This window comes from Ursus americanus, chromosome 28 (genome assembly GCF_024610735.1).
Source record: "Ursus americanus isolate L20-20 chromosome 28, mUrsAme1.1.p, whole genome shotgun sequence".
NCBI lineage: Eukaryota > Metazoa > Chordata > Mammalia > Carnivora > Ursidae > Ursus > Ursus americanus.
The window spans coordinates 19,317,135-19,341,585 of NC_142154.1; the positions used below are offsets into that span (position 1 = coordinate 19,317,135).

Here is a 24,451-nt window from a genome sequence, read left to right on the forward strand (position 1 = left end):
TTTGGCAGTGGCCCACAAGGTTAACTTCTAGCAAATTTAGTCTGATACAATGAAACAATTCAAAGCAACTAGGCTATATAATTTTGAGAGAAAATACATAAATTAAGATAATACCTGTTTTGGTCACTTGCAAAATGTCTGTTTACTAAAGTTGCTACAGACTATAAGGTACATACTATTTATTTATTTATTTATTTATTTACTATTATTTTCAATTGGTACATACCTTTTAGAAAACACAATTGGTCACACGTTGTTCTTTTCAGACATAGTCATGTAAAAATGGAAATGAACATTTGTAGCAAATATCACCCATGTAGGTATGCCTGTCAAATCAAGAGTCAACCAAAAGTGTGCCCTTGATTCTAATCATTATTATAACTTAAAAATCTGATTATATCATGAGTTGTAATCCCCCTCCACCACCAGAACATGTCCTGTAATACATGGCAATTCTAACTCATGATCCTGAGATCACCCAGGCGTGACCATACATGGTGCACAACTCAGGCACCATAAACAGATAAAAGACTGGTATCCAAGATCTACAAAGAACTTCTCAAACTCAATACACAAGAAAGAAACAAATCATAAAATGGGCAGAAGATATGAACAGACACTTTTCCAATGAAGACATACAAATGGCTAACAGACACATGAAAAAATGTTCAAAATCATTAGCCATCAGGGAAATTCAAATCAAAACCACACTGAGATACCACCTTATGACAGTTAGAATGGCAAAAATAGACAAGGCAAGAAACAACAATTGTTGGAGAGGATGTGGAGAAAGGGGATCCCTCCTACATTGTTGGTGAGAGTGCAAGTTGGTACAGCCACTCTGGAAAACCGTGTGGAGGTCCCTCAGAAAGTTAAAAATTGAGCTACCCTATGAGCCAGCCATTGCACTACTGGGTGTTTACCCCAAAGATACAGACGTAGTGAAGAGAAGGGCCATATGCTCATGTTCATAGCAGCATTGTCCACAATAGCTAAATCGTGGAAGGAGCCAAGATGCCCTTCAACAGATGACTGGATTAAGAAGTTGTGGTCCATATATACAATGGAATATCACTCAGCTATCAGAAAGAATGATTTCTCAACATTTGCTGCAACATGGACGGCACTGGAGGAGATAATGCTAAGTGAAATAAGTCAAGCAGAGAAAGACAATTATAATATGGTTTCACTCATTTATGGAACATAAGAAGTAGGAAGATTGGTAGGAGAAGGAAGGGAAGAATGAAGGGGGGCGGTAAACAGAAGGGGGAATAAACCACGAGAGACTATGGACTCTGGGAAACAAACTGAGAGCTTCAGAGAGGAGGCTGTGGGGGAATGGGATAGGCTGGTGATGGGTAGTAAGGAGGGCACGTATTGCATGGTGCACTGGGTGTTATACGCAACTAATGAATCATCGAACTTTACATCAAAAACCAGGGATGTACTGTATGTTTTTTTTTTAAAGATTTTTTAATTTATTTATTTGACAGAGATAGAGACATCCAGCGAGAGAGGGAACACAAGCAGGGGGAGTGGGAGAGGAAGAAGCAGGCTCATAGCGGAGGAGCCTGATGTGGGGCTCGATCCCAGAACGCTAGGATCACGCCCTGAGCCGAAGGCAGACGCTTAACCACTGTGCCACCCAGGCGCCCCATTGACTAACATAATATAATAAAAAATATAATTCATAAAAAAATGTAACCATATATTGTGTTTCCAAAAGAAACACAATGTCATGTGCACATTAATAGGTTCTCCAAACTTCCCAAGAGAGGTATTTTTCTTTAAATGTTTAAGTCTTTCATCCTCTCTGTGTGAACCAATCCTGGTACAACTACATTCACTGTAATTTTCTTTCTTGTTACTCCTTTAGCAGGAGTATGTGCAAATTCAAAGAATCTTCCTTTACTGGCACTGTACACAGATTGGCCAGAATTGTCTTTTAAGCCAATAATGCATCCTACAGTAACAATAGACCCTCTCTGGTGTTGAATCATAGTCTTCCCGGCCGCGTTCCAAGTCAGCGTGGAGCCCAAGAGAGTAGTATGTGCTGAGATACCATACTTTCAGGTTTTGTTCTTACTAAACTGCTGTCCCTGTTAATTCCAGCTCATTTACCAAGAGATACACTCGACCCAACTTTTTTCTCCATCTCTTCAAATGTATTTTGAGCCTTACGCTCTTCGGCAGCATCATAGCTAAATGACAAATGACCTCCACCAAGGTCACCAGCTCCAGGGGCTTTGGCCCCTTCCAGAGTCCTGGGGATGATGGCCAATCGGTAGACTTTCTGGGCCATTAATTGGGCCAGTGCCCTGCCAGTGCCCTGGGAGCCTCCCCAGAACAGAGCAGACTGCCCATCTTGGACCTCAGAGTCACAAACTCAGGAGAAAGAGGGCTAGGAGGGGCAGCTCTTTTCCATATTCCCTCAACTTTTAAACTACCTCGGCTGAAATGAAAAAAAGCCCGACTGCCACAAAGAAGTACCACTGTACCCTTCCTGCTCCTGCCGCCCCAATTTAAAGTTTTTGAGAGTTCCTTTGGTACCTCTGCTTTTCCTGGAAACTGTGGTGAGTGAGAGCAATACGACTTTTAATTAAATGAGAACACCTTACCAAGTTCCTTTATGACTGTCCCAGTACCTTTAACACTAGGGAGTAGGGCTAGTATCCCCCAGGTGGGAAAAAACATTGTCTAACAATTTGTGTAGATACTGCAATTCTTGCAGTGACTTTTCTGCTTGAGAAGTCTTTGCCATCCAGACTTTATAAGTGATCCCGAGCACATGTTCATAATCTTGTGACTTGGGTAACTGCATAAAGCCCATCTTTATGTGTGTGTTTTTTTTTAAGATTTTTTAATTTATTTGAGAGAGAGAGACAGTGACAGAGATAGTGAGAGAGAGTGCACAGGTGGGGGGAAGAGGGAGAAATAGGTTCCCCGCTGAGCAGGGAGCCCAATGTGGGGCTTGATCCCAGGACCCTGGGATCATGACTGAGCCGAAGGCAGACGCTTAGCCAACTGAGCCACCCAGGTGCCCCCATCTTTATGAGTTTGAAATTCCTCTGGAATATGGCTCAGACCCATATGTATCCCACCTTCGCAGTTTTTTTTTTTTTTCTGGGTTATGATGGTACAGATTAGGCATAAGCCCTCCACATCTCTAGCTACCAAGGAGAAATCTCCCCGTAAACTCTTATTCATGGTGGAAGCAGTGTTATTGCATTTTGGTTAACCTTTACGTCATTTTTTGGGCGCAACCAAAGGGCCATTTTAGCTGCATTAGGAACCATTGAAATTGACAGAACAACTTGATTTTAGCAAATGTTTTTTTTGTCCTGAACCTGAGGCTGAATATCCTATGTCTGAAATAGATTTTATGTATAAATATATTCATTTTCTTATATTTGTCTCATCATAATTAAGTCCTATCAGCAAGGACAAAAGTGCCACTTATGTTGTTTAATGATCTACCAGTGCATTCCCTTCACCTTCTTTATCATTGCTCTCACTATGTGCCTTAACTTGTACCCTTTTGACACCTGCTCTTGTCAAGGCTATTAGTTCCACCACTTGGGCTGACCCAGATTTGGGTGGAAATTTATCCTCTTACACAGTTTTATGCAGTCGCTGCCAAACCTCAATGGTATTGACCTTGATCATTTAAAAAGAACACTTGTTCCACATTCCCTAGGGAAACATCAACTTGATCTTCCTCTTGGACACTCAATTTTACAGTTGCCGTTATAGAGTCATGAGGCTCCTTCATCAAGTGGTGGAAGGAACACTGCAGGATTGAGATTCCATCAGTGACAAATGGTCATACGAGAGGCCAGCAATAGCCGTCAGTCATAGAGAATCTGCCTACTGAGCCTTACTGGATGTTGCTAGCTAGTAGTCAGGATTGAACAGCATGTGGAACCTATGGAATTAGTGGTGTGGCAAGAGTGACATCCACAGAAGCATCTACCAGTTTTGCAGCCACAGTCATGGCACATAATAGGGAGGAAGACACTAGCCATTGAATCTAGAGAAATACCTAAATAGGAGGCGGTGTTTCCCATGTTGCTGAGCCCAAGCCTCTATCACGGGTACCCTCCTGACACCCTTTTTTTTGCTTCAGCACAAGGAAATGTACTGAAAGGACATAAGATGATGATGATGATGATGATGATGATGATGATGATGATTTTTTTTTTTTTTGTATTCTGGTAGACCTGGGATGGGGGTCGCCTATAATTTAGATTTCGAAGTGGCAAAGCCAGTTGCAGCTTCTTAAGTAAATTCTGATTACCTGTTTTTGGTAAGTTCTTGAAGGAGTCCAGTTAGTCTGGAAAGATTGGGAACCCATTGCCTATAATACCTCTTAAGTTCTGCAAATCCTATCCGTTCCCATTTAGTTGTTGGGTTTGAATATTGCTGGATCCATTCAATCCAGTTTTGGGGTAGAGGATGCTCTTTGGTAGAGAGGTCACCTCCTCACTACTGTACTACCTCTTGGTAAAACTGTAACTTTTCCTTCAGGCTTTACCATATTCAGCCACTTCCTCTTCCAAGAGGTAGGTTGAATCATTATTTTCCAGGAGAGGTAAATATGAAGTAAGGTCTTCTACACTGAATGAAATCTTAACCTTTTAAGAATGTTACCTTTTTAAGTTATTACTTAAAGGCTGGAAGTAATTAAAGGTGCCTGGGTGAATCCCCGAGGCATTATTGACCAACTATATTGTTAGTCATTCCAAATAAAGGAAAACCCATCAACTGTCTTTATTCACAGAAATGCTCATGAAGGTGAGTGAGGCCAGTACCGTGAACTATTTACCTGTAAGTGGAACTGGAAAGAGAAGAACATTAGCATTATGCACTTCTGGAAAACTAGGAATAACTCCAGGAATGGCTTTTAAGTCTTGCATAAACTGATATCCCTTTCCACTAGGTTTGTAAGAAGGCCATGCTTAGACTTGTACAAGGAATTTGTTGTGGTTGTTCTGAGGATCTATGACTGGTTTATTCCTTGAATAACTTCTGATTTCAGAGAATATTAAAATGGCTTAGGCAATGACCAAGAAGGAACTACCTTTATCTTTATAGGTTCTCTTCCCATCCCATTCCTTCCATCAACAGAGCTTTTGCTCATCAATTGTCATGTGCCATTTGGAGTAAGGGATCTAAAGTTCCAAAAGTCATTGTCTGGGCCAGTTTAAGAAAGTCAAGTGCAGAAATAATATGCTGTGAAATTGTGTTTCTAGTGGTTCTTTATTTTCTAAGAATAATCTTTCCAGTGAGCACTTGATCTGACAGCCACATTTATATAAAGTCTTCTGCCAGGTAGTTGACAGGCATGGAAGCACAAAGGAGTAACCAGTGTTGTTCTTCTATTGGTCCTAATGTGGTAGTCAAGGGTCAATGTGTGTAGAAAAGGAAGTGGGTTGGAATACCTACTGTAATGCATCAATTTCTCTGAGCGACTGACTGGTTGTTTTATTGCAGTGGGGCTCAGGATAGAAAGGGTAGCCCTTGTGTCAACTAGGAATTGGCCTTTTGTCTCTTTTATGTGCACGGATGTGGTAGGCAGGGTCCTAATAATGCCCTCATGTCCCAGGAGTCCTGTCAGTAGTTATTCAGTCAAACATTAATCTAGGCGCTGCCAAGAAGGGATTTTGTAGTTGTAATGAAAGTTCCAAGTCAGGTGACATTAAGAGTCAGAGATTCTCTCTACGCACCTGATTTCATCATGAGTCCTTAAAAGCAGAGAACTTTTTCCAGCTGATGGGAAAGGAGGTGGTAGAAGAGGAAGGTAAAAAGGGAAGTCAGAGAAATTCTGAGAATGAGAAGGAATCCAAGTGCCATTGTGGGTGGGAAGAAGGAGAGGCCACATGTGAAGGAATGTGGCCCCTGGTCCCTGGCCCCTGGCCCCTGGCTGACAACCAGACAGGAAACCAGAACCTCGGTTTCCCACCACTGCATGGAACTGAATTCTGTCATCTTTCTGAATAAGCTCTGAAGTAGATTCTTCCCCTGAGCCTTCAGCTAAAATCCCAGCCTGGCCTGGCCATCACCTTGAGATCCTGAGCAGAGAGCCCAGCTGAGCCAACTGCCTTCTGAGAGCCTACATAACTGTGGAATAATAAATGGGTGTTGTTTTTAAGCGGCTAAGTTTTTAGGCATCAAAAGGAAATTAATACAATAATTTCTTTTTTTCTGGAAGAGGAAACAGGGAGCATAGTTCTGCACTTTTATGACCTTTGGAATTAAGTCCCTGGAGCTCTTTCGGCTACAATTAACATTTTTGCTTTCAAGATGAAACTGGTGTGGAAGCATAAACCTGTTATTTTGCCCTACCTCCACTCCGACATGTCACAGTCAGGAAGAACCCCACCTAATTAACTCTGAGATAAACCAAAAAAAGCAGGGTCTCCACATCTTATTCTAGTCCCCCCAAATAAATAAAATACCAAGCACTTGCCACAAAACTATTGGATGTTTATGAATATAACAATCAGTGAGAAACATATGAGCAAATTACTGATTTCTCACTAGGAACAGTCTATGGTATATGTGGCAGCCTTAGCAATATTTCAAGAGGTGTGTGTGTGTGTGTGTGTGTGTGTGTGTGTGTGTGTGTGTGGTTTTTGTTTTTGTCGTTGTTCTTTTAAACACTTGTGCTTTATATCAAATGAGTGAATGCTTCTAAGTCCGACTCCCTTGCTCTTTGCCAGTAAACTTGGTCTTTTCTTTCCCAGATACTTTTGACTTTGAGTCTTCCTTTGATGCTGGACACATCCTTTTTTTTTTCATAATCCCTGCAGTTGTCAGTATCTCTATTTTTTCATCATTTTAGACTTTATTCTGGGTTAACTGAGAACCAGAATGCTCTCATGTCATATCATCCCTGGAGTTCAGGTTTGGTGTGAGCTCCCTGAATTGGATGGCCACGGATTCCTTCCCTTTTCCATATTCTTCATCTCTAAGTGTCCTCTGATAACATCCTGCTCTATTTTGCAGGTCCTCTAAGATTGCAATGCGCCCAATTTCTTCTTATTGATTCAGCGACTTGGGAGAATCAATGCTATCATGACTTGTTCAGATAGAGCCCTTTGGTGGTTTGCTTCCCTGTCTATATCCAACTCTTTGTAAGTAGCTTCACTGAAATGTGATTCATATGCCAGATTATCTATCTAAAGTGCATGATTAAGTGTGTGTTAGTATATTCATGGAGTCGTGTGTCTATCACCACAATCCATTTTAGAACGTTTTCATTGTCTTTTTTTTTTTTTTAAGATTTTATTTATTTATTTGACAGAGAGAGAGACAGCAGCGAGAGAGGGAACACAAGCAAGGGGAGTGGGAGAGGAAGAAGCAGGGTCCCAGCAGAGGAGCCTGATGTGGGGCTTGATCCCAGAACACCGGGATCACACCCTGAGCCAAAGGCAGATGCTTAACGACTGAGCCACCCAGGTACCCCCCATGGTTTCATTGTCTTAAAAAGAAACTGCACCCCTTAGCCATTCTCTCTCCTACAGCCCTCAGCAACCACTAACCTATTTTCTACCTATGAAGATTTGCCTATTCGGGACATTCATATAAATAAAATGGTACAATATGTGGTCCTTTGTGACTGGCTTCTTTCACTTGGCATCATGATGTCAAGGCTCATCCATGTTGTAGCATGTATCAGTACTTCATTTATTCTTTTTGCCAAAAAATATTCCACTGTTAAAATACACCACATTTCATTTGTCCATTCAATAATTGGTAGACATTTAAGTTGTTTCCACTTTTGGGCTATTATGAGTAATGCTGCTATGAATAGCAGTGTACAAGTATTTGTGTAGACATATGTTTTATTTCTTTTGGGTATATACACCTAGGAGTGGAATTACTGGGTTATACGGTAACTATCTAGGGAACTGCTGGGCTGTTCTCCAAAGTGGCTGCACTATTTTATATTCTTACCAGTAGGGTGTTAAGTTACGAAACTGGGAATTGTGGATCTTACAACTCTGTTCTTTTTCAAGAATTCTTTGGCTATTTTGGGTCTCTTGAATTTCCTTAAGAGTTTTAGAAACAGCTTGTAATTTCTGAAAGTAAGTAAGCTGAGCTTTTGCTAGGGATTGCATTGATTCTACAGATCAATCTGGGGCGTGCCATATTAACAATATTAAGTCTTTCAATCCATGAACATGGGAAGTTTCTCCATTTTTCTAGGTCTTCTTTGATTTCTTTCAACAATGTTTTATAGTTTCCAGAATACAAGTTATGCATTTTTTGGTTAAATGTATTCCTATTTTTTAAATTATTTTTGATGTCTTATAGATGGAATTGTTTTCCTAACTTCATTTTTGAGTTGTTCGTTGATGGTATATTGAAATACAATGGACTTTTGCATACTGATCTTGTGTCTTGAAACTTTGCTGAACTCATTTATTATTAATTCTAATATTATTTTTTTCATGAACTCCTTAGGATTTGCTATGTACAAGATCATACCATCTGCAAATAGTTTCATTTCTTCCTTTTAATATTGATAGCTTTTATTTCATTTTCTTGCCTAATTGCCTTGGCTAGAACCCACAGTACAGGGTTGAATAGAAGTGATAAGAACAGATATCTTATATCATTCTTGATCTTAGGGAGAAAGCATTCAGTCTCTTCCTACTTAGTATGATATTAGCTATAAAGTTTTCATGGATGTCCTTTATGAGGTTTAAGAAGTTCCCTTCTAGTCCTAGCTCTTAGAGCATTCTCTTTTTTTTAAATCATGAAAGGATGTTGAATCCTGCTGAATTTTTTTCTACATCTATTACCATTATCATATGTTTTATCATTTATTCTATTGATGTTGTATATTACAATGACTTAGTGTTGGATATTAAACCAACATCGCATTCCTGGGATAAATCCTGCTTGGTCATGGTGTGTAATCCTTTCCATACATTGCTTGATTCCATTTACTAGTAATTTTTTGAGGATTTTTGTATGTGTACTCATAAAAGATATTGATCTGTAGTTTTCTTTTCTTGTGATAGCTCTGCCTAGTACTGAAAGAGTTGGGAAGTGTATCCTCTTCTTCAATTTTTTGGAAGATGTATGAAAGACCAGACCCCATTAAATGGTAGAATTCACTAGTGAAGCCATCTGGTCCTGGTTTTTTTTCTGTGGAAAGTATTTATTTTTCTCAATTACTAATTCAATCTCTTTTCTTTATATATATATATACATACATATACATATATGTATGTATATATATGTATATATATATTTATATTATACATATATTTAGATTATATATATATTTAGAATATATATTTAGAATATATATATATTTAGAATATATATATATTTATATATTTAGAATATATATATTTAGAATATATATATATTTAGAATATATATATATTTAGAATATATATATATTTAGAATATATATATATATATATTTCTCTTGAGTCAGTTTTGGTAATCTGGGTCTTTCTAAGAATTTTTCCATTTTATCTACCTTATTTAAGTTGTTGGCACAGAAGTTTTTAATAGTATTCCCTCATGATTACTTTTTATTTCTGTACAAGGGTAGTAAAGATTTCAGGGCGCCTGGGTGGCACAGCAGTTGAGCGTCTGCCTTCGGCTCAGGGCGTGATCCCGGCGCTGCGGGATCGAGCCCCACATCAGGCTCCTCTGCTATGAGCCTGCTTCTCCCTCTCCCACTCCCCCTGCTGTGTTCCTCTCTCGCTGGCTGTCTCTATCTCTGTTGAATAAATAAATAAAATCTTAAAAAAAAAGTCTTAAAAAAAAGGGTAGTAAAGATTTCATTTCTGATTTTAGTAATTCTTTTATTTTTATTAACATATAATGTATCATTTGCTTCAGGGGTACAGGTCTGTGATTCATCAGTCTTACACAATACACAGTGTTCACCACAACATATACCCTCCCCAATGTCCATCACCCAGCCACCCATCCCCCAAACCCCCTTCGCTCCAGCAACCCTCAGTTTGTTTCCTGAGATTAAGAGTCTCTTATGGTTTGTCTCCTTTTCTGGTTTTGTCTTGTTTTACTTTTTCTCTCTTCCCCTATGATCCTCTGCCTTGTTTCTCAAATTCCACATATCGGTGAGATCATATGCTAATTGTCTTTCTCTGATTGACTTATTATAATACCTTAGCATAATACCCTCTAGTTCCATCCATGTCATTGCAAATGACAAGATTTCTCTTTTTGATTGCTGCATAATAGTTCGTTGTATATATATATACCACATCTTCTTTATCCATTCACTTGTCAATGGACATCTGGGCTCTTTCCATAGTTTGGCTGTTGTGGACATTGCAGCTATAAACATTGGGGTGTAGGTGCCACTTCAGATCACTACATTTGTATCTTTGGGGTAAATACTCAGTAGTGCAAATGCTGGGTCATAGGGTAGCTCTATTTTCAACTTTTTGAGGAGCCTCCATACTGTTTTCTAGAGCAGCTGCACCAGTTTGCAGGGTTCCCCTTTCTCTGCATCCTCGCCAACATCTGTCTTTTCCTGACTTGTTAATTTTAGCCATTCTGACTGGTGTGAGGTGGTATCTCATTGTGGTTTTGATTTGTATTTCCCTGATGCCAAGTGATGTTGAGCACTTTTTCATGTGTCTGTTCACCATTTGAATGTCTTCTTTGGAGAAATGTCTGTTCATGTCTTCTGCCCATTTCTTGTTTGGATTATTTTTTCTTTGGGAGTTGAGTTTGATAAGTTCTTTATAGATTTTAGATACTAGCCCTTTATCTGATATGTGATTTGCAAATATTTTCTCCTACTCTGTCGATTATCTTTTGGTTTTGTAGACTGTTTCCTTTGCTGTGCAAAAGTTTTTATCTTGATTAATTCCCAATAGTTCATTTTTGCCTTTGTTTCCCTTGTCTTTGGCAATGTGTCTAAGAAGAAGTTCCTATGGCCAAGGTCGAAGAGGGTGTTGCCTGTATTCTCCTCAAGGATTTTGATGGATTCCTGTCCCACATTTAGATCTTTCATCCATTTTGAGTCTATTTTTGTGTACGGTGTAAGGAAATGGTCCAGTTTCACTCTTCTGCATGTGGCTGTCCAATTTTCCCAGCACCATTTGTTGAAGAGACTGTCTTTTTTCCACTGGCTATTCTTTCCTGCTTTGTCGAAGATTAGTTGGTCATAATGTTGAGGGTCCATTTCTGGGTTCTCTATTCTGTTCCATTGATCTATGTGTCTGTTTTTGTGCCAGTACCATACTGTCTTGATGATTATAGCTTTGTAATGGAGCTTGAAGTCCAGAATTGTGAAGCCACCAGCAATGGTTTTTGTTTTCAACGTTCTTCTGACTATTCGAGGTCTTTTCTTCTTCCATACAAATTTTAGGATGGTTTGCTCCAGCTCTGTAAAAAAAGTTGATGGTATTTTGATAGGGATTGCATTGAATGTATACATTGCTCTAGATAGCATAGACATTTTAACAATATTTGTTCTTCCAATCCATGAGCGTGGAACGTTTTTTCCATTTCTTTGTGTCTTCCTTAATTTCTTTCATGAATGTTCTATAGTTTTCTGAATACAAGTCCTTCGCCTCTTTGGTTCGGTTTATTCCTAGGTATCTTATGGTTTCGGGTGCAATTGTAAATGGGATAAACTCCTTAATTTCTCTTTCTTCTGTCTCATTGTTGGTGTATAGAAATTCATCTGATTTCTGTGCATTGATTTTATATCCTGCCACTTTACTGAATTCCTATATGAGTTCTAGCAATTTGAGGGTGGAGTCGTTTGGGTTTTCCACATAGAATATCATGTCATCTGAAAAGGGTGAGAGTTTGACTTCTTTGCCGATTCAGATGACTTTTATTTCTTTTTGTTGTCTGATTGCCGAGGCTAGGACTTCTAGTACTATGTTGAACAGCAGCAGTGATAGTGGACATCCCTGCCATGTTCCTGAACTTAGGGGAAAAGCTCTCAGTTTTCCCCATTGAGAATGATACTCACTATAGGTTTTCCATAGATTGCTTTTATTATTTTGCGATAAGTACCCTTTATCCCTACACTGTGAAGAGTTTTCATCAAGAAAGATGCTGTACTTTGTCAAATGCGGTGTTTTTGCATCTATTGAGAGTATCATATGGTTCTTGTCGTTTCTTTTATTAATGTAGTGTACCACATTGATTGATTTGCAGATGTTGAACCAACCTTGCAGCCCAGGAATAAATCCCACTTTGTCGTGGTGAATAATCCTTTTAATGTACTGTTGGATCCTATTGGCTAGTATTTTGGTGAACATTTTTGCATCCATGTTCATCAGGGATATTGTTCTGTAATACTCCTTTTTTGGTGGGGTCTTTATCTGGTTTTGGGATCAAGGCCAGCATTAGCATTAACATTAGCTGGCTTCATAAAATGATTTTGGAAGTTTTCCTTCCATTTCTATTTTTTGGAACAGTGTCAGAAGAATAGGTATTAATTCTTTTTGAATGTTTGGTAGAATTCCCCTGGGAAGCCCGCTGGTCCTAGGCTCTTGTTTTTTGGGAGATTTTTGGTTACTGCTTCAATTTCCTTGCTTGTTATGAGTCTGTTCAGGTTTTCTATTTCTTCTTAGTTCAGTTTTGGTAGTTTTTATGTCTCTAAGAATGCATTCATTTCTTCCAGATTGTCTAATTTGTTGGCATATAGTTGCTCATAATATGTTCTTATAATTGTTTGTATTTCCTCAGTGTTGGTTGTGACCTCTCCTTTTTCATTCATGATTTTATTTATTTGGGTCCTTTCTCTTTTCTTTTGCATAATCCTGGCCAGGGGTTTATCAACCTTATTAATTCTTTTAAAGAACAAACTCCTAGTTCCATTGATCTGTTTTACTGTTGTTTTGGTTTCTATTTCATTGATTTTTGCTTTAATCTTTATTATTTCTCTTCTCCTGCTGGCTTTAGGCTTTATTTGCTGTTCTTTCTCAAACTCCTTTAGGTGTAGGGTTAGGTTGTGTATTTGAGACCTTTCTTGTTTCTTGAGAAAGATTTGTATTGCTATATACTTCCCTCTTAGGACCACCTTTGCTGCATCCCAAGGATTTTGAACAGTTGTGTTTTCATTTTCATTTGTTTCCATGATTTTTTAAAAATTCCTCTTTAATTTCCTGGTTAACCCATTCATTCTTTAGTAGGATGCTCTTTAGCCTCCATGTAGTTGAGCTCTTTCCAACTTTTCTCTTGTGATTGAGTTTGAGTTTCAAAGCATTGTGGTCTGAAAATATGCAGGGAATGATCCTAATCCTTTGGTACTGTTTGAGACCTGATTTGTGACCCAGGATGTGACCTATTCAAGAGAATGTTCCATGTGAACTAGAGAAGAATGTGTATTCTGTTGCTTTGGGATGGAATGTTCTGAATATATTTGTGAAGTCCATCTGGTCTACTGTGTCATTTAAAGCCCTCATTCCCTTATTGATCTTTTGCTTAGGTGATCTGTCCATTTCAGTGAGGGGGATGTTAAATTCCCCTACTATTATTGTATTATTGTCAGTGTGTTTCTTTGATTTTGTTATTAATTGGCTTATATAATTGGCTGCTCCCATGTTAGGGGCATAAATATTCACAATTGTTAGATCTTCTTGTTGGATAGACCCTTTAAGTATGATATAGTGTCTTTCCTCATCTTTTATTACAGTCCTTGTTTAAAATCTAATTTGACTGATGTAAAGATTGCCACCCCAAGCTTTCTTTAGATGTCCATTAGCATGATAAATGGTTTTCTACCCCCTCACTTTACATCTGGAGGTGTCTTTGGGTCTAAAATGAGTCTCTTGCAGACAGCATATCAATGGGTCTTGCTTTTTTATCCAATCTGATACCCTATGTCTCTTGATTAGGGCATTTAGCCCATTTACGTTCAGGGTAACTACTGAAAGATATGAATTTAGTGCCATTGTATTGCCTGTAAGGTTACTGTTACTGTATATTATCTGTTCCTTTCTGGTCTATGTTACTTTGGGCTCTCTCTTTGCTTAGAGGACCTCTTTCAATATTTCTTGTAGGGTTGGTTTGGTGATCGCAAATTCTTTGAGTTTCTGTTTGTCCTGGAAGCTTTTTATCACTCCTTCTATTTTCAATGGCAGTATAGCTGAATAAAGTATTCTTGGCTGCATATTTTTCTCATTTAGTACCCTGAATATATCATACCAGTCCTTTGTGGCCTGCCAGGTCTCTGTGGGTAGGTCTGATGCCAATCTAATGTTCCTACCATTGTAGGTTACAGACCTCTTGTCCTGAACTGCTTTTAGGATTTTCTCTTTGTCTCTGAGATTTGTAAGTTTTACTATTGGATGTTGGAGTGTTGACTTATTTTTATTGATTTTGAGGGGGGTTCTCTGTGCCTCCTGGATTTTGATGACTGTTTCCTTCCCCAGATTAGGGAAGTTGTCTGCTGTAATTTGTTCCAATATACCTTCTGCCCCCATCTCTCTTTCTTCTTCTGGGATCCCAATTATTCTAATATTGTTTCACTTTATGGTATCACTTCTCTCTCAAATTCTCCCCTCATGCTCCAATAGTTGTTTATCTCTCTTTTTCTCAGCTTCTTTATTCTCCATCGTTTTGTCTTCTACATCACTAATTCTCTCTTCTGCCTCATTTATCCTAGCAGTTACAGCCTCCATTTTTGATTGCACCTCATTTATAGCTGTTTTGATTTTTGACTTGGTTAGATTTTAGTTCTTTTATTTCTCTGGAAATGGATTCTCTAGTGTCTTCTATGCTTTTTTCAAGCCCAGTTAGTGTCTTTATAATTGTTATTCTGAACTCTAGTTCCAACATCTTACTGATGTCCATATTGATTAGGTCCCTGGCCGTTGGTGCTGCCTCTTGTTCTTTTTTTTTTTTTTGAGGTGAGTTTTTCTGTCTTGTCATTCTTGCAGAAAGTGGTCACTTTTCTGTTTATAGAGTTGACGCTATTCTTTTCTTCAGTCTCCAGTTGAGTTCGTTGGTGTTCAGAATTGATACCTATCTAGCTGAATTCCTGGGATCAGACAAAATTTAGGCCTCCTATTCGTCCACCATCTTGGACTTTCCCCTATAATTTTAGTAATTTTATTCTCTTTTATTCTGGAACAATCTATCTAAAGATTGGTCAATTTTGTTGATCTTTTGAAAGAACTAACTTTTGGTTGTATTGATTTTCTGTATTGATTTTCTTTATAGTTTTTCTGTTCTCTATTTCATCAAATTCCTTCTAATTCTTGTTCTTTCTCTCCTTCTGCTTGCTTTGGGTTATTTTGCTCTTCTTTTCTAGTGTCTTAAGGTGGAAGGTTAGGTTTTTTTTTATTTTTATTTTTCCTTTTCTAACATAGGTGTTTACAATTTTAAATTTCCCTCTAAGCACTGATATAATTGCACCTTATAAGTATATGCCTAACTTTCTTTTAAGTTTATGCAGCCTGAATTTGATTTATTTTTTATGGTAGTAAAATATACATATCATTTATCTTTTTAACCATGTTAAGTGTTATACCTGACTCTTGCATAAATAATTGAAAAGTTAACCTATATCTTATATCTCCAATATTTTCTGAATAGGTTGAAGTTTGAATCCAATCTATTTTAACCAAGACAACTTCATGTATATCCCTGAACAGTTTCCTATCAATTTCTTTAGCAGGCTGTAGGCTTTCTAAGTACCAAAGGCATTATAACCTTTGGCAAGTCCTTAGGATTACATCTTGCCTTATCTAACTGTGATTTTCCTTCCAAAGTAATGACAATTAGCCTAATCAGTTAGTGAAGGTAACGCCTAGAGTATAGGTATCTAATAAGCATCTAAATTATTCAGTAACTTTTTTCCTATCCTCAGTGGGATTTGCAAATTCATTTATTATAGCTCTAAATTGTACTCTGGTCCAAGGTTTAACTACCACTGCATAAACACTGCTAGCCAGGTGCAATAAAGACTTGAAGAGAACTAGTCATGACATCATGTGCACTGTAAGTATGGCTGTCGGGAGAGAAGGATAAGATTTTTCAGAGTTTGAGTCAGTTTGGGGAGGTCCCCTCCACCTACCTACAGAACAAGGGATTTGGTGTGGCATAAGCATATCTTCCTCACAAGAGGTTTCAGGGGAGTAGGAGGCAGAGAAGTGACATGGGGAGATATTGATGGAAAAGCAGGATGACAGAGACTGCATGACTTTGGGGAGCTGCTGGAATATTTGGGGGATCAGAAATGTTCCTCATCAACTTTCTCCTTAATCCTGCCAAAGACCTTTCAAAAAGTCCAATTTGGATCATTTCAGCATTTATAAATGTTAGAATACCATTAAAACAATGGCTGTTGTATATTTGGCATCTTGTCCTATCTTATTTCCAATGTTCCTCATGGATATAAAATCTTACAAAACCAAATATCCCTCATAATGATTATTATATCACTAAATTATCCCTGGCAAAAGCCCTCCACTTTACCAAGTAAACAAAATAATTAGTATTACCATAAGTATACATATAAGAACACAGAGACCCCAAGGGAAAGTGCTTTGTTTTCAGTTCATGTTTAACAAAGAAACACAACAGAAGGAATTTCTTCTCTAGTCAGAAGGCAGGATGTTTAAGTGTTGAAGTATATAACACGGTGCTTTCTCAACTGAATGGTCAAGGTGAGTTCAGTATTTTGGTAACCACCAGTCCCTGCGTGGGTGTGGGGCGAGGCACAGCCCAACCATAAACTTTCTGCAGACTTTTTAGAACAACACCCAGAGAGACAAACCACAGACAACTGTGATAAGGGTAGTAAATGACAGACTTTCTGAGTCAAAAGTAGTTCAGTATTCTGGCCAACATTGGTTTTTATGAGTTGATGTGTATTTGAATGAGAAGGTATAGTCAATAATTAGAATATGCAAGATTTAGATCTATGGAGACTCTGCAGATAGAGTTTGGACTGGATGTTTAGTAGATCAATTAACTCCTTGTTCTCAGGCCCAGTGATGAGCATTTCTTCCAGCAGATAGTTTAGAGATTACAAATTAAAATTGAAAACTCAACCCACACGTTAGCTTCACAAAAAAATCTCATACTATGTGCATGGGATGAATATTGCTGACCTGGCCTCCACTGATGACTAAGAAAGAAAGATGCTACTGCTGCTGAGTGATTCACCACCAAAAGCAGCAGATTCCCTGACTATGGGCACACTCCCTGCATTCGACTGCACGTTGCTCCAGATGAGCAGAATCTACAAAGCAATCTTGGTGGATACTCCAGGATTGTTAAAGGAAAGAAAGGAGCTCCCCAGTGAAGAGAAAATAAAATCTTGGATTTATCTAATTGTCAAGCAATAGTACACTCACCCATGGGGACAGCCACTGAGTCGCTCTTTGAAGGAAAATGTTAGGGCTTTAGCAAAAAAGCCCTAACATTTTTAGCTCATTGTGATTATACTAATCAAGAATTAAAGCTTGTACGATGGAACAGGTGGCATGAGTCCTTAAGTCCATACAAGGCTTAAAACACAGGTTGCTGTTGTCATTGGTCAGGAAAGAGTCTTCAGGTCCAGTAAGAGTCTGGCACATTAGGATTCTCAGACATTTATCAGCGTTGGCTGATTTGAATCACTTGTGGTTGAAATACAGATTTCCATTTTGACACATTTGAGGCAAATATAAAAAGCATAGTTTTAACTTCGGTGTCCTCTAAGTAATGACCCAATTGAACTGAGAGCTATCATGATTTATACTTTTTTCTCTATATATGTTTTATTTTAATAAAAAGTTTTTTAAAGATAAAGATCAAATAAAATATTTTTAAAAGTCTCTTCATTGTTTATTAATTGCACACACTTTCATTCTCACGAAAAATTATTAAAAATCCAGCTGTTGTTGTTGTTTGTGGTGAGACCAATAGGACCGAATACATGTCACTACTTTCCAAAATCTTGATTCAATATTCCGTGATACAGAAGTTTCTCAACTGGAATGACTTTGCCTGTCACCACCCCAGGGACATTTGGCAATGTCTGGGCACATTTTTGGTTGTCACCACTGGGAGGAGGGGTGTGTTCTTGACATCTTGTAGGGAGAGGCCAGGGACGGTGTTATCTCACATCAGTCCCCCACAACCATGAATTATTTGAATTAATTAAATTATCTAGTTCTGTCACAGGTACTCTCAGCTGCCTGTCTACTAGCCACTTTTCTTCGCTGACAGAGCCAGATTTCCTTTCACCTCCCCATCTTTACGACATGGACTGAGCCAGTTCTGGCCAATGGGCAGCCACCATTACTCTCTGAAGGTCGACATGGTTAGATATGGGGACAGATGCACACAGAGTTGCCCAGCAGGATCCTGCTCATCCCAGCTTGCCTCCACCACATGTCCATCTCTTCCTCTCTACTGGCCAACAGTAGCCCCAGACCACCTCCAGATGTTTGGCTGAAAACCTACATAAAGAACCGCTTCCCGTAGCCTCCTTCTCCCCCTTAATGGATGTTGGTGGTGGGATGTGCTTGACTTCTCAGGCTGGCTTATTGGTCAGCCCTCTGATCCTCCAACTTCTTCTCTCAGACCTTCACTTCTCTGGCTCCTCCGGTGGCTGGTAAGGTCTCATTCCCATCATAGATCCCTCATCTCAATGGTTCTGTTTCCCTGACAAAGACTAAAGGATATTCCTCAGCCTTGCAATGGACAGTGTTCTCTGTCCCTTGATGTTATGACATTTCCATCTTTTATTGCACTTCAGAGAAAGAGAGTCTGGTCTAATCCAGGAAGGACCATCACTCTGATTTGGGCAGGTTTTAAAACAGAAAGGTATCATTCAAAACCTCACGTATCTGTTTAGGCACATTCATGGAAAAGGTGACTTTTTGATAAATCTGATTTTACTTCCAACTTCTGCGGAGAAAGTGGTCTACCTGATATAGCCCACTTCTGACAAGTGGATCTAGGAAGGTTTGCTCACTGCTCCCCTGCTCATTCTAAATGTCCAAATGGGATTTTTGCAATGATTTACTGGCATCGCATCAAAGCATAATTGTATTTAATCAAGATCTGATCTCAAGGACAATTTTTTCTTCCATCAAATCCTAAGCATAAGAGGCCAACCACACCTGAAAATCTTTTTGTTTAGATTTCCGGCCAGTTTCCTCTTTTGGAAAAAAGTGAGCAGGAACTGTAGTGGGTGAGGATTTACTCATCTTCCTGGTTTGTGCTTTTGACAACCAGCAGAAAGTATCTGAGGAAGAAAGCTTTATGTTTAAAATATGTTTATGTAGGGGCCCCTGGGTAGCGCAGTCGTTGAGCGTCTGCCTTTGGCTCAGGGCATGATCCCGGCGTTCTGGGATCGAGCCCCACATCAGGCTCTTCCGCTGGGAGCCTGCTTCTTCCTCTCCCATTCCTCCTGCTTGTGTTCCCTCTCTCGCTGGCTGTCTCTCGCTGTCAAATAAATAAATAAATAAAAATATGTTTATGTTAAACTTTATCTGCTTAAAAATCAGCATCTAGATCTGATTCTAAAATAATTGTTTATGATAGAAAATATGGAAAGTACAGAAAATTTTTAAGGTGGTACACAAGTCACTCTAGACCTCCTCCACCCAGGAATACCACTGACACCATCTTTAGCACTTCAGTCTCATCTCTAGAGATCATATATATTTTCATGCTTTACAAAATTAGGGCAAAATTATACACACTGAGGAGGTAGCAGACCTTAAAAATAAAATAATTCCTGCTTCAGACTGGGGAGCAGTGCAGTATTGAAAGACGCAAGAGAAAGAAAACTATGCTGGTATTAAGGTCATTTATAAAATAATTCTGAGACAGTGGCAGAAGCATATCAGTGTCTTACTTCTCTAAAGTCCTGGGTTTGGTCATGGACACAGTAATGATGTGGAACAAATAATTTCAAAATTTCAGGGACTTTCAGCAACAAGCATTGACTCTTAATGCACGGCTTTGTGGGTCCACCAGACTTGGCAGGTCTAGGCAGGGCTCGACTGGGCTCTGACGTGCTCCAAGGGCCTCTCATCTTCTGACCAGCAGTGCCTGGGACATGCTGAGCCAAACTGCACAAGCTCATTCAAAGCCTTTGCCTTTGCTCATAATGCAGATGACCACCGATGACAAGCTTGCTTTTACATCAGTTAAGAGCTACAGTTTTGGTGAGAGATGTGGGAGCAGGGCTTGAGCTTGTAATGACCTCCAGCAAAGGGCCTGCCTAACCCAAGGCAGTTTTTGATCCTTTCTTTCCTTGAACTAGGGTTCAGCTGCACTCTTTCCATGTCTGCATCTCTGGCCTCCTTCATAGCAGGGTCTGGCTCACCATGGGAAGTAGACATTTGGTGTCAAATAGATTTATGTTCTGGAGGCATTTTCCTTACCAAATATCCTTACCTCATCAGAATGCAGAAGGGACCTGGCTCAAGAGCTCCCGGTATTGATGACACCAGCCAATATTTTAGACACATCTTTTTCCTTGCATCAGCAATGGCAGCTTCATCCTGACTTTATAGGAAATGAACGTGGTTGCAATTAATGCCCATAAATCACACTTGCCTGGGGCAGACTTCTTTTGTGATTCCTCAGTACATTGTGGACTCATCAAAAGAGCTCAGCTAAGACTTGATAAGTCAGTTTCACGGTGACCGACCTCACTCAAAAGGGGGCAGCGCGGTGTGACCCTGAACACACAGTGGGAGGTCCTTCCCCCATGGTCCTCGGTCCTGTGGACCACATCAGGCTGTGCTTCTGACTTTACTTCCCAGGGTAGACTCCTCTCTTGTTATTCCCTATGCCAGGAGGCCATGTGGACATGGTACAGCCTTGTAGCTCTTCCAAGTTCCTCCATATAATCTGTGTTCCCATTCCATCTACGGACTCCTGAACACACATGGTTGAGGCTGGGTGTCCCAGGCTCACAGACCCCCGTGGATGGCTCCAAACATGGGGAGGGTGTTAGTGGGAAGAGGTGGGCAGAGCTGGCTGTGAGTTGTGGGTTTAGGCCCCAGCAGCACCAGGTAGGAGGCCTGGCCTACTCAGGGGCAAATAGAATGGAGTCCCAGCTTTATCCCAGACATTACGGCCAGCACCGAATGGTAGCAGTTCTTACACTTTAACCTTCTAGGCAGAACTGAGCTCCCACCTTTCTGGCAAACTGGCCAAGCCTCTTCCATGCTACCCCTAGGGGCCTCCTTCCTCCCCTGTGGTGGGCCCTTGTATCTGTTGCACATGAAGGGGTTTCTGGAGACCACATCCTTGGGGGCATCAGCGCTCACATCACCAGAGGTGCTGGGCGTGGTCAGCCTGGGGCAGCCAGGGGCAGAAAGTACCCTCCATGCAACTGGGAGGGCCCAGGTTAGACCCTGAGCACTGAGCCCATAATGGAACGCCCACCCCATTTAACAAAACAGACATGAAAATGGCTGCCTTCTGAAATTTCCGACTGCAGAATTTTGCATAAGATTATTGGGCTTGTGGTGTTCCTTCCTCACCCTTCTATCTTTGTGTTCTGCTTTCCTGGTTTGCTTCGGAACCCCCCACCACCTCATCACACCAAACACACCAAAATATCCCCACCTCCAAAATCAAATGCAATTTTTATCTCACTATATATCAGTTGAATTATAATTGACTGACATTAAAAGTACATCTTACAGATATTTAACTAAAATTAATGTTGATCCTTCGCTGTCTTTCACAAGTTGGAATCAATACTCTCCCCTCTCACTCCCTCCTCAGACTGCAGGCCCTTGGAAAGTTGGTACTTGTGCTTAGTCAGCCTGCTGGGCCCTCCAGTGGGACTTGAAATGCACTGCCTTCCAGACCTGGAGAAGAGCTGACGGTGATTCCAGTCTCTGCACTGTCACAAAATCCTGGGGTACCCCGAAGGCAATTTTGCAGAGAACCTAGTCCCATGGGAGTTTGTCATCGCAGTGTGCCTCCAACTGGAAGCTTACTTATTCAGCAATCAGAATTCATTCACGTTGTGTGCAATCCTCATGCCAGCGTTTGTCTTATTTCTGACACTGTCCCTGAATCAGGAGCCTGGAGAAAAGCAGGCCAGCTATGTCAAGTCTCAGCCCCATGTAGCTGACCTCCTGATGGCCAGATGGCCGAGGGCAGAACGGCTAGTCTTTCTGTGTCACGTCCAAGTCACCTGCACGACTGGGCTTCCCAGGGGGATCTCCCTGAGCATCATGGGGGCCGGAATGCCAATCCTGAAGGACAGGTGGAAAAAGCAGAAGCCAGGCAGGAAAAGGAAGAGGTAGAAGTGACAGATAGAAGCAGCACAGGGCAACCCAGACCAGGCGCCCAGGACGGCCTGCAACACTGGCAGCTTGCTCTTAGGGCCTGCTCACGGTGGCCATCGCTGCAAGAGGCTGCAGGTGTAAAAGGTGCTAGGCCCGTGTTCAATCTGCATGGGCAGGGTCAGAGGGCTGCGGGCCGTCTGAAAACAAGGAAGGGAAGTCTACATCTCAGGGAGTACATACATTTTATACACAAGATGAGCAAAGATATGGTTGGGCCAGACTCTTGGATGGCTATTGGCAAATGGCAAATGCATTGTATTTATATTGGAGATGATTATGGAAAGATGGTGCATGACTTGTCATGGGATTTCGTGTTTCTCTTGCCCGATTCCTTCCAGCCCCTCCTGTGCCACCGTTCCGGGCCTGCTCCTCTGTGATGGTGGCGCACGGGCAGGTAGCCTGTGACAGGTGGTCTGTGATAGCAAAAGCTTCAGGTGCTCTGCAGCAGTGTCGTTTGTCATAGTTAAGGGAGAGTGAGATGGGCGTTGATTTGGGGCGGTGGTGCCCGTGGAGACACTTGTCCGCAGGAGAGCCCAAACTCTCATTTCAATATTGCAAAAAGCTAAGAAACAAACCAAAAAAAATCTTTCCTTCAGTGATTCTGTCACTTAACACACACATGCATGTATTTCTTTGGCACAGAAATCACAATGTATTTTCAGCTAAAATAAAATTTTCTCTGTTAACCTAATTCTATGTCACTTTTTTCTGGACTCCATGATTATTTAGGCGTCATGAAAAGAAAGAAGTTGATGATATTAAAAAGCAGAGTGCAGGGGCGCCTGGGTGGCTCAGTCAGTTAAGCATCTGCCTTTGGTTCAGGTCATGATCCTGGTCAAGCCCCATGTCTAGCTCCCTGCTCAGCGGGGAGTCTTCTTCTCCCTCTCCCTCTGCCCCTCCCCGCTTGTGTTCTCTCTCTCTCACTTACTCTCTCTCTCAAATAAATAAATAAATAAAATCTTAAAAAAAAAAGGAGAGTGCAGTAAGAAGTTTACTTTGTACAAAGTGTTCACATTAAGCTGCTAAAAGAATTATATATATATGATTATATATATATTGTTTTAAAAAAGATTTTATTTATTTATTTGAGAGAGAGAGCATGAGCAGGGGGGAGGGACAGAGGGAGAAGCAGACTCTTCGCTGAACAGGGAGCCCAATGCAGGACTTGATCCCAGAACCCTGGGACCATGACCCTGGCAAAGGCAGAGGCTTAACCGACTGAGCCACCCAGGCATCCCATTTTTTTAATACATCTTATGTTGACCAATGCAAACCATGTACTTTTAACAATTTTAACTGAAGTATAGTTGATATACAATATTATATTAGTTTCAAGTTGTACAACATACTGATTCGACATTTATATACATTAGGAAACACTTGCCAAGATAAGTATAGTTATCATCTGTCACCATGCAAAGTTATTACGGTATTACTGAATATATTCCCAATGCTGTACTTGATCACATTTTAATAAGCATGTTATAAGACATTTATATGTTTGAAAAAAAAGTGATTTATTCCAATATTCTAAAAAAAAAAAGTCCAGGGATTTCTAGCTACAAAGTAAAAGAGGGAAAAACCTCTAGCATAAAAAACAGCCAGGCCTCTGGTTCTAGGCAAGCTTATGAAGATTCACTTCTCTCAGCTCCTTTCTGCTAAGAACAACTAAAAGTCATAGAGATAATTCTTTGCCCATTCATTTATGGATGGACACTGACGTGGCTTCCATATCTTGGCTACTGCAAGTAATGCTGCGATAAACATAGGGGTGCATATGTCTTTTCAAATTAGTGTTTTCATTTTCTTTGGGTGAGTACCCAATAGTGGAATGACTGGATCATACGATATTTTCACTTTTAATTTTTTGAGGAGCCTCCATACTGTTTTCCACTGTGGCTGCATCAATTTACATTCCCACCAACAGTGCACAAGGGTTCCTTTTTCTTGACGTCCTCGCCAACACTTGTCATTTCTTGTTTTTTTCATTTTAGTCACCCTGACAGGTATGAGGTGATATATCACTGTGGTTTTGATTTGCATTTCCCTGATGATGAGTGATGTTGAGAATCTTTTCATGTGTCTGTTGGCCATCTGTATGTCTTCATGGGAAAATGTCTGAATAGATTCTCAGCCCATTTTTTAATCAGCTTGGTGTTTGTTGT

At 40.2% G+C, this 24,451-nt stretch overlaps 1 pseudogene; it reads right to left on the reverse strand.

The window, feature by feature from the left end:
- Window positions 1-399: 399 nt before the first annotated feature.
- LOC148107573 (3-oxoacyl-[acyl-carrier-protein] reductase pseudogene) lies at window positions 400-4,354 on the reverse strand (annotated as a pseudogene).
- Between the last annotated feature and the right edge of the window lie 20,097 nt (window positions 4,355-24,451).